Source organism: Chiloscyllium punctatum, chromosome 34, assembly GCF_047496795.1.
Source record: "Chiloscyllium punctatum isolate Juve2018m chromosome 34, sChiPun1.3, whole genome shotgun sequence".
Taxonomy (NCBI): Eukaryota; Metazoa; Chordata; class Chondrichthyes; order Orectolobiformes; family Hemiscylliidae; genus Chiloscyllium; species Chiloscyllium punctatum.
Genome location: NC_092772.1, coordinates 17,968,857 through 17,976,865, shown reverse-complemented (window position 1 = coordinate 17,976,865; position 8,009 = coordinate 17,968,857). Strand labels below are relative to the sequence as shown.

Sequence of the window (8,009 nt, the reverse complement as noted above, 5' to 3'; positions counted from 1 at the left end):
AAGTTAAAAATAATTTGATGCTATTTTCTTTAAATAGTGGAATTTGTGAGTTTTCTGTCACTCAGACTTTAACAGATTACGTGGTGAGGTGAACTTTTCTGGGTGTTTGGTTTAATTAACAGAGGGGTTCACTGTCATGTTGTAACAAAAGAAACACAATAAAGTACAGCACAGGAACGGGCCCTTCAGCACATAATGTTGTGCTGAATGTGACACCAAATTAAACTAATCCTTTCTGCCTATCTTTGTTCCACATCCTTGCATATCCACATGCTTACCCAAAAATCCCCTCTCATATCTGCCTCCTATACCATCCCTGGCAGCATGTTCCAGATTCCTACCACTCTCTGAGGAAAACATATTAGCCCTCACATCTCCTTTGAGCTCTCCCTCTTTCACCTTAAATGCATGTTCCATAGTAAAGATATTTCAGCTCTGGGTAGAACATTTTGACCGTTAACCCTGTGCATCTCATGACGCTGCGCTGACTGTCCCTAATTAGGCCATTCTTTCCCAAATGCGCATAAATCCTATCCATAAGAATTCTGTCCAAAGCTTCCCAACCACTGAGATGAGACTCACCAGGCTATAATTTCCTGGATTGTCCCTATTTCCCTTCTTGAAGAGAGGAACACCAGTCCTCTACGACCTTTCCAGTGGCTAGCGAGGACTCAAAAATCTTGGCCAGGGCCCCAAAAATCTCCTGTCTTGCCTCTCTCAATGACCTGGGGTAGCTACCATCTGGCCCTCGGGATTAATCCACTTTAATGCTCTTCAAGAAATCCAACGCTTTTTTCTCGACCTCAAAATTGCCCGAGCACATTAGCCTGCTCCACACAAATCTCAGTATCCTCGATATCCTTTTCCTGGGTGAATGCCGATGCAAAGTAATTATTTAGGATCTCGCCCACTTCCAGTGACTTCAAGCACAAGTTCCTTCCTTTAGACTTGACTGGCCTGACCTTCTTTCTAGTTCTGTGGAAGCTGTGGAAAGGGTTCAGAGGAGATTTACTGGGATATGGCCTGGTATGAAAGGAAGGTCTTACAAGGAAAGGCTGAGGGAATGGAGGCTATTTTAGTTGGAGAGAAGGTGGTCGAGAGGTGACTTAATTGAGATGTATAAGATAATCAGAGGGTTAGATCGGGTAGCTATTTTTTCCACGAATGGTGAAGGCTAACATGAGACGACATAGCTTTAAATTGAGGGGGGATAGATTAAGGACAGATATTAGGGGTACTGTCTTCACTCAGAGAGCAGTAGGCACGTGGAACGCCTGCCTGCAACAGTAGTAGAATTGCCGACGCAAAGGGCATTTAAATGGGCATTGGGCATACATATGGGTAATATTGGAAGGGTTTGGTTAGATAGGCATCAGATTATTTTCACAGGTCGGTGCAACATTGAGGGCCAAAAGGCCTGTACTGTACTGTAACGATCCATGTTCATATCCTCTTGTGGGTAATTATCTCCAGAACGATTTGGGATTCACTTTCACCCTACTTGCGAAGGGCATGCCCCCTCCTTGCTCTGCTAATTCACTGTTTGGGCTCCTTTGAGCTTTTGTTTTACACATTTCTCACGTGCCATGCCAATTCTAGCTTCCCAAAATTTGCATAGGCTTGTTTTTTATTCCCTTCTGACTAAATTCCCAGCCTCCCTCGTTATCCAAGGAGCCCTTACATTGCCAGCCTTGTTTCTCCTCCCTCCTGAAACATGCTGGTCATGAACTCCGATCAGAAAGCCTTTAACTAACTCCCACGTGCCCAATGTGGCATTGTCTGATGACAGCTGCTCCCAGTTAACACTGCCTCGCTCCTGTCTAATACTGACATCATTTTCAATCCCATAATTTAGAAACATCCCTCAGGGTCCTGTCCGTATCCTTATTCGTAGCTACCTTAAAAAAAACTTAAGTTGTGATCACTGTTTCCAAAATGGTCTCCCACTAAAAGGTCAGTCACCTGGCCAGGCTCATTCTGAAACAATGAAACCCTGAAGTGTTGAGCAGCCAGGTCTGTGCTTCTCCCAACCAAATTTCCGGAATGGCCACAATATCGGATCTGAGTTTATCTACCTTAGCTACGTTGCTCCTTGTGTTGAAATTAACACACTTCACCCCATTCGTACTATGGTGTTCATTTCTCTGTACTCCCTTTCTGATTGACTCGTTTACATCTTCCTTCCTTCCTTCCTCATCCCCAGCCCCCCAACGTGCTGCCCTGCTACTGTGGTTCTCATGCCCTTGCCATTCTAGGTTAAACCCTTCCCTTGTAGCAGGAGCGATCCTCCCTGTGAGGATATCAGTTCCCCTCTAGTTCAGGTCACCCATGCTTCAGAAGAGGTTCCAATGATCCAAGATCCTGAAACACCCACTGTACCAGCTCTTCAGCCATGCAGTCATCTCTGCTATCTTTCAATTCCTTATCTCACAAGCACATAGGACTGGTGGTAACGCAGTGATTACTACCCTCAAGGTCCTGCTTTTCAGTCGTTCCCTACTTCCTGTGCTTACTGCTCAGGATCTCATCCCTCTTTCTACCCATGTCGTTGGTAGCAATGTGCACCATGACCTCTGGTCTCCCATTCTCCCAATTCAGAATTTCATGCAAATGCTCAGAGATGTCCTTGACCCAGACACCAGGGATACAACACCCCATCCTGGAGTCTTGGACACAGCCACAGTAACACCTGTCTGTGCCCCCAACTAGCGGCTCTCCTCCTATTTTCGCTCCCTTGGATTTTGCCCGACCTTGTTCTACAGCAGAGTCAGTTATAGAGACATAGAGTCCTACAGCACAGAGAGAGGCCCTAGGAGCCAGACTGATCCCTGGCACCCATAATGTCCATCCGTGGCAACCCCATTTCCCTGCCCATGCCCCATATCCTTCTAATCCTTTCCTACCCATGTATTTGTCCAAATGCCTCTTAAATGTTGTTAATGTACCTGCCTCAGCCACTTCCACTGACAGCTCATTCCGTATGAGAATCAGTATCTGTGTAAAAAAGTTGCTGCTAACGTTCCCTTTTATTCTTTCCCCTCTAACCTTAAACTGATGCCCTCTAGTCCTCAATTCTTCAACCCTGGGAAAAAGACTGAATGTATTCACCCTATCCATGCCTCTCATGATCATTTACATTTCTATAAGATCTCCCTTATGTCTCCTATGCTCTGAAGAAAAATGTCCCAGCTTGTCCAACCTCTCCTGATAACTCAGGCCATTGAGTTGTGGTGTTATAGACCTGGCTACCGCTGTGCTACTCCCCTGAGAAGCTATCCCCAACAATACACCAGCTCTCCCTTCTTAAACATCCGCATCCAACCCCATCTTTATCCCCTGTATGATCCTCAGTGTGTCCTGCTGTTGCTCCAACCCGACCACGCGGACACCCACCTACCTGATGGAACCCGGATGTTTGGACTGGACAAGATCAGGGGTGTATTTAAACGCAATGAATGGAATTCTGAAATTACATTTGGAGTGAATGTAATGTAGAGCAGCGTGAAATGGAGGTGGATGACCAACGTGACTCGCTGTAAGGACACAGACAGGAGAATCTGAGGTGATCATGAGTATATGGAGGTAGAATGTGGGAGACAAGCTGGGACTGTATTGGAGTAGTCACTGTGAGAGGGAACAAATGCTGGATGGAGGGTTTCAGCAGCTGATGGATTGACGCTCAGGTGAGCCATCGGAAACTGAGCAAGTGACCACCATCTAATAGGACAGAGATACTGATCCATCAGCCTGAAACTGACTGACCACGTGGCTGTCAGTGACTCCAACACAAGTGAATGGAAACATTGCTCAGAGCCTGTTTCTGTAACATTCAACACAACCAGGAAATGGAAAGTGAATAATGAGCTGAAAACAAAGCCACTGCTCTGTTAGAGTCAAAATCATTCAATGTTCAGTCACTGAATATTCTAACCTGCAGAAAGGAATCTCCCAGAATCACAGCAGAAGGAGAAAACAAGCTTGGCAGAGACAGAATTAAGCCACCGCCTGCATCACAACAGCTCAGACCAAAGAGGCTGAATTCTCATCCAACTGACAAGCAATACAGATACTGTCAGAGTTACAGATCGAGTTCAGAATTATTCAGGAAACAGACTTACCAGATACACTGGTCGGTGGGGTGTGCCAAAAATCCATGAAATAGCTTTGTGATGTGCCATTTTTTCGTTGAGAAATGATTCTTTGTTTTCGCGAAGAAGAGCGGATGTGTAGTTCACTGATCACTAGATTTACAGACAAAGGAAACCTGATCAATGACTCACAGGTAAATTACACTGTTAGTGACAGTCCATCGCACACAACAACAGCCTGTTACACAGAGAACAAAACAGATTCTAGTTTAACAGAGACACTCTCACAATGAACATCTGTTGCTTTAATAAAAATGTTACCTGTTTGAAGAAAAGGAACATATCACCAATACAGCGAGACTTTTAAACTGCCCAATGTAACTACGGAGATTTTAACCAATTCAGTGATCACATTTTCTTTGTACTTTGAAGCTATTTTGAGCAGGGTATGTATCGTGGGTCGGTGTGGACTTGCTGGACCAAGGGCCTGTTTCCACACTGGAGGGATTCTATTCAATACAATTGTCAACCTGTCCCACAGCAGGATGGGTAAGGCCCAAGGGGACTCTGTACCGGACAGGGGTTGTGTCCTACAGCAGGATGGGTAAGGCCCGAAGGGACTCTGTACCGGACAGGGGTTGTGTCCCACAGCAGGATGGGTAAGGCCCAAGGGGACTCTGTACCGGACAGGGGTTGTGTCCCACAGCAGGATGGGCAAGGCCTTGGACAAGTCTGGAACCAGGATGGGTAATGTCCGAGGGAAATCTGTACCGGGGAGGCATTGTGTCCCACGTTAGAGTGGGTGAGGCCGGACGGGAATCTGTACAGGGGAGCGTGTCCCCCACAGCAGGATGGGTAAGGCCCGAGGGGAGTCTGTACTGGGGACGGGTTGTGTTCCACAGCAGGATGGGTAAGGCCCCAGGGGAGATTGCAACAGGGAGGGGTTGTGTCCCACAGCAGAATGGGTAAGACCTGAGGGGAGTCCAACCCGTAGAGGGGTTGTGTCTCACAGCAGGATGGGTAAGGCTTGAGGGGAGTCTGTACCGGGGAGCGGCTGTGTCCCGCAGCAGGATGGGTAAGACCCAAGGGAGGTCTGTACTGGGGAGGGGTTGTGTTCCATGGCAGGATGGGTAAGGCCCGAGGGGAGTCTGTACTGAGGAGGGGTTGTGTCCCTCAGCAGGATGGGTAAGGCCCGAGGGGAGTCTGTACCGGGGAGGGGTTGTGTCCCTCAGCAGGATGGGTAAGACCCGAGGGGGGTCTGTACTGGGGAGGGGTTGTGTTCCATGGCAGGATGGTTAAGGCCTGAGGGGAGTCTGTACCGGGGAGGGGTTGTGTTCCATGGCTGGATGGGTAAGGCCCGAGGTGAGTCTGTACCAGGGAGGGGTTGTGTCCCTCAGCAGGATGGGTAAGGCCCGAGGGAAGTCTGTATCGGGGAGGGGTTGTGTCCCACAGAAGGATGGGTAAGGGTCTGTGTCCCACAGCAGGATTGGTAAGGCCGGAGGTGAGTTGTACCGTGGAGGGGTTGTATCCCAAGCAGGATGGGTAAGGCCCGAGGGCAGATTGCACCAGGGAGGGGTTGTACCCCACAGCAGGATGGTTAAGGCCAGTCAAGAGTCTGTACCGGGGAGGGGTTGTGCCTCACAGCAGGATGGGTGAGGCCCGAGGGTACTCTGTACCGGGGAGGGTATGCGACCCAAAGCAGGACAGGTAAGGCTCAAGGGTAGACTGTACCGGGGAGGGGTTGTATCCCCCAGCCAGACGGTTAAGGCCCGAGAGGAGTCTGTACCTCAGAGGGGATGTGTCCCACAGCAGGATGGGCAAGGCCCGAAGGGAGTCTGTGCCGGGGAGGGGTTCGGTCCCACAGCAGGATGGGTAAGGCTCGAGGGGAATCTGTACTGAGGAGGGGTTGTGTCCCACAGCAGGGTGGGTAATGTCCGAGGGGAGTCTATGTGGGGAGGGGTTGTGTCCCACAGCAGAATGGGTAAGGCCTGAGGAGTGACTGAGAGCAAAGATTTACTTAGAGAGCTGAGGGGCAACATTTTCCACAGAGGACGGTTCATACACGGAATGGACTGCCAGTGGCGCATGGGAGAAACAAGAACAATTACAACATGGAAAAGACATTTGGGCAGGATCATGGAGGGGAGAAGGTTTGAAGGGCCATGGGCCAAACGCAGGGAAATGCAACTCATTCAGTTCAGGAAACCTGGTCAGCATTGATGACTTCGGCCAGAGAGTCATGCAGCACACAAACAGACCCTAAGTCTTGGGTTATTGGGGGAGTGGACTATCGTGACAAGGCATGTTGTCGAGCCTGAAGTAAGTTAGAGTGATATGTATGGTCGTCTGGACTGGAGCAGGTTTCAAATGTGTGAAGTGATGGTGAGAGGGGAGGAAAGTACAGAGATAGGAACTGTTTTTGGCATTAGAATGATTGAAGACACTGATCCACAAGACAAGCCATAGATACAGTGTGGGAGAGGGAATACAGAATGGAACATTCCCAGAGAGCATTCCCACCCACTCGTGGAAGGCCTGCTTTCCCCTCTTTTGTACTGATGCTCACTAAGACAGCACAGGCTTTGATTGATAACTGTGACACTCCCGATGTTATCTTAGTACAAGAAAACTTGCAGTAAAGGCAGTGACTGAACCTGGGGTGTGCGTGTACTGTGCTCCCCCTCCAGCACTATAGCTATGTCATGTCCTGTTAGCTGATGCTTGGAGCCCTCTCATTGCTCTCTGCTCTGTGCACTGTGAGTGATCTTACCTCACTGCAGGATTTATTGAAGGCTCCAGATCTCCCTGCCCTGTGTCTCTCTGGCTGACAAATCATCTTCAATGAGGGATGGATGAGACACCCAGCAGCTGGGAAGTCTATTAGGTCAGGACCTTCCTGAGTACCTACAGACAGATTAGCACAATGGGAAATTAGACTGTTGCAGTGAGGGCTACTCATGTCAAATGGCACTGAGTCCCACAGAAATCTGGAACATCCCAGTCTCCATCGTCTATCTGGAGTGGAGAATTCTGTTTGCTCAGGATCTGGAGGAGCTACAAGAGCGAGGGACATTGACAGAGGCAGCAATTAGACCCACACAGTGAGGGATACCACATGGAGAGATACTAAGTGATATCACCAGAGTGCAAGATCAAACAATTGTGCAGGAAGAAAGGGTTTTGATTCATGTTGCACTGGGATGGGCAACCTGTGAGCAGGCAAAGTGATGGTCTAGTGGCATTAAGTGAGACAATTTATCCAGAAACTCAGCAAATGTTCACTGGACACAGGTACAAATCCCACCATTGCAAATGAGAAAATGAGAATTAAATGTTTCAAAAAAGATGTAATTAAAAACCTGTGCATATTAAACAATTGCTGATGTTAAGAAAAATCCACCGTGTGCATTCATGTCTTGAGTGAAGTGATCTAAGGTGGGTCTTTCCTCCGATTGTCCTGGACCCCGATAGCCCCGCCCTCCTGCACATTGACCTTCTCAAGATGGCGGCTCTGAGGCCCGCGCTCCCTCTTCCCTCAAATAAATGGCGGCCGTGACCCTGGGCCGCTTTCCCGACAGAGACCATCATCTCCTTATCCGGGTCTGCAGGGTCTTTTTCGGATTTTTTTCACCTATATCCACGTCTTTTGAATTCTCTCCGCTCCTTTCTCCCAGCAAGTCTCCCACACACCGCTCTCTGAAGCCGATCGTAGCCACACCCGGAGAAAGCTGCTCCATGACTCGCCGTGTCTTGGTTAATGTGACACTGCGCTTGGTCTTCATAGAAACCAAACTGCGCGTGCGTCGGAGGTTGTCAGTGAGTTTATAGAGAATATTCATATCTACACAGAATCACGGGGGAAATATCCGACATTAACAATTGCTCTGTCGAGTTACAGTCATTGAGATGGTTAATATGCAA

The 8,009-nt window shown here is 48.6% G+C and overlaps 1 long non-coding RNA gene across 1 annotated transcript; it reads right to left on the bottom strand.

The window, feature by feature from the left end:
• Nucleotides 1–4,117: 4,117 nt before the first annotated feature.
• LOC140458992 (uncharacterized) lies at nucleotides 4,118–7,707 on the bottom strand. Its single transcript, XR_011953801.1, has 3 exons — nucleotides 7,582–7,707; nucleotides 6,859–6,992; nucleotides 4,118–4,241 (listed from the first exon to the last, which is right to left on the bottom strand). It is a non-coding gene; the product is annotated as an uncharacterized lncRNA (long non-coding RNA).
• Nucleotides 7,708–8,009: the final 302 nt, after the last annotated feature.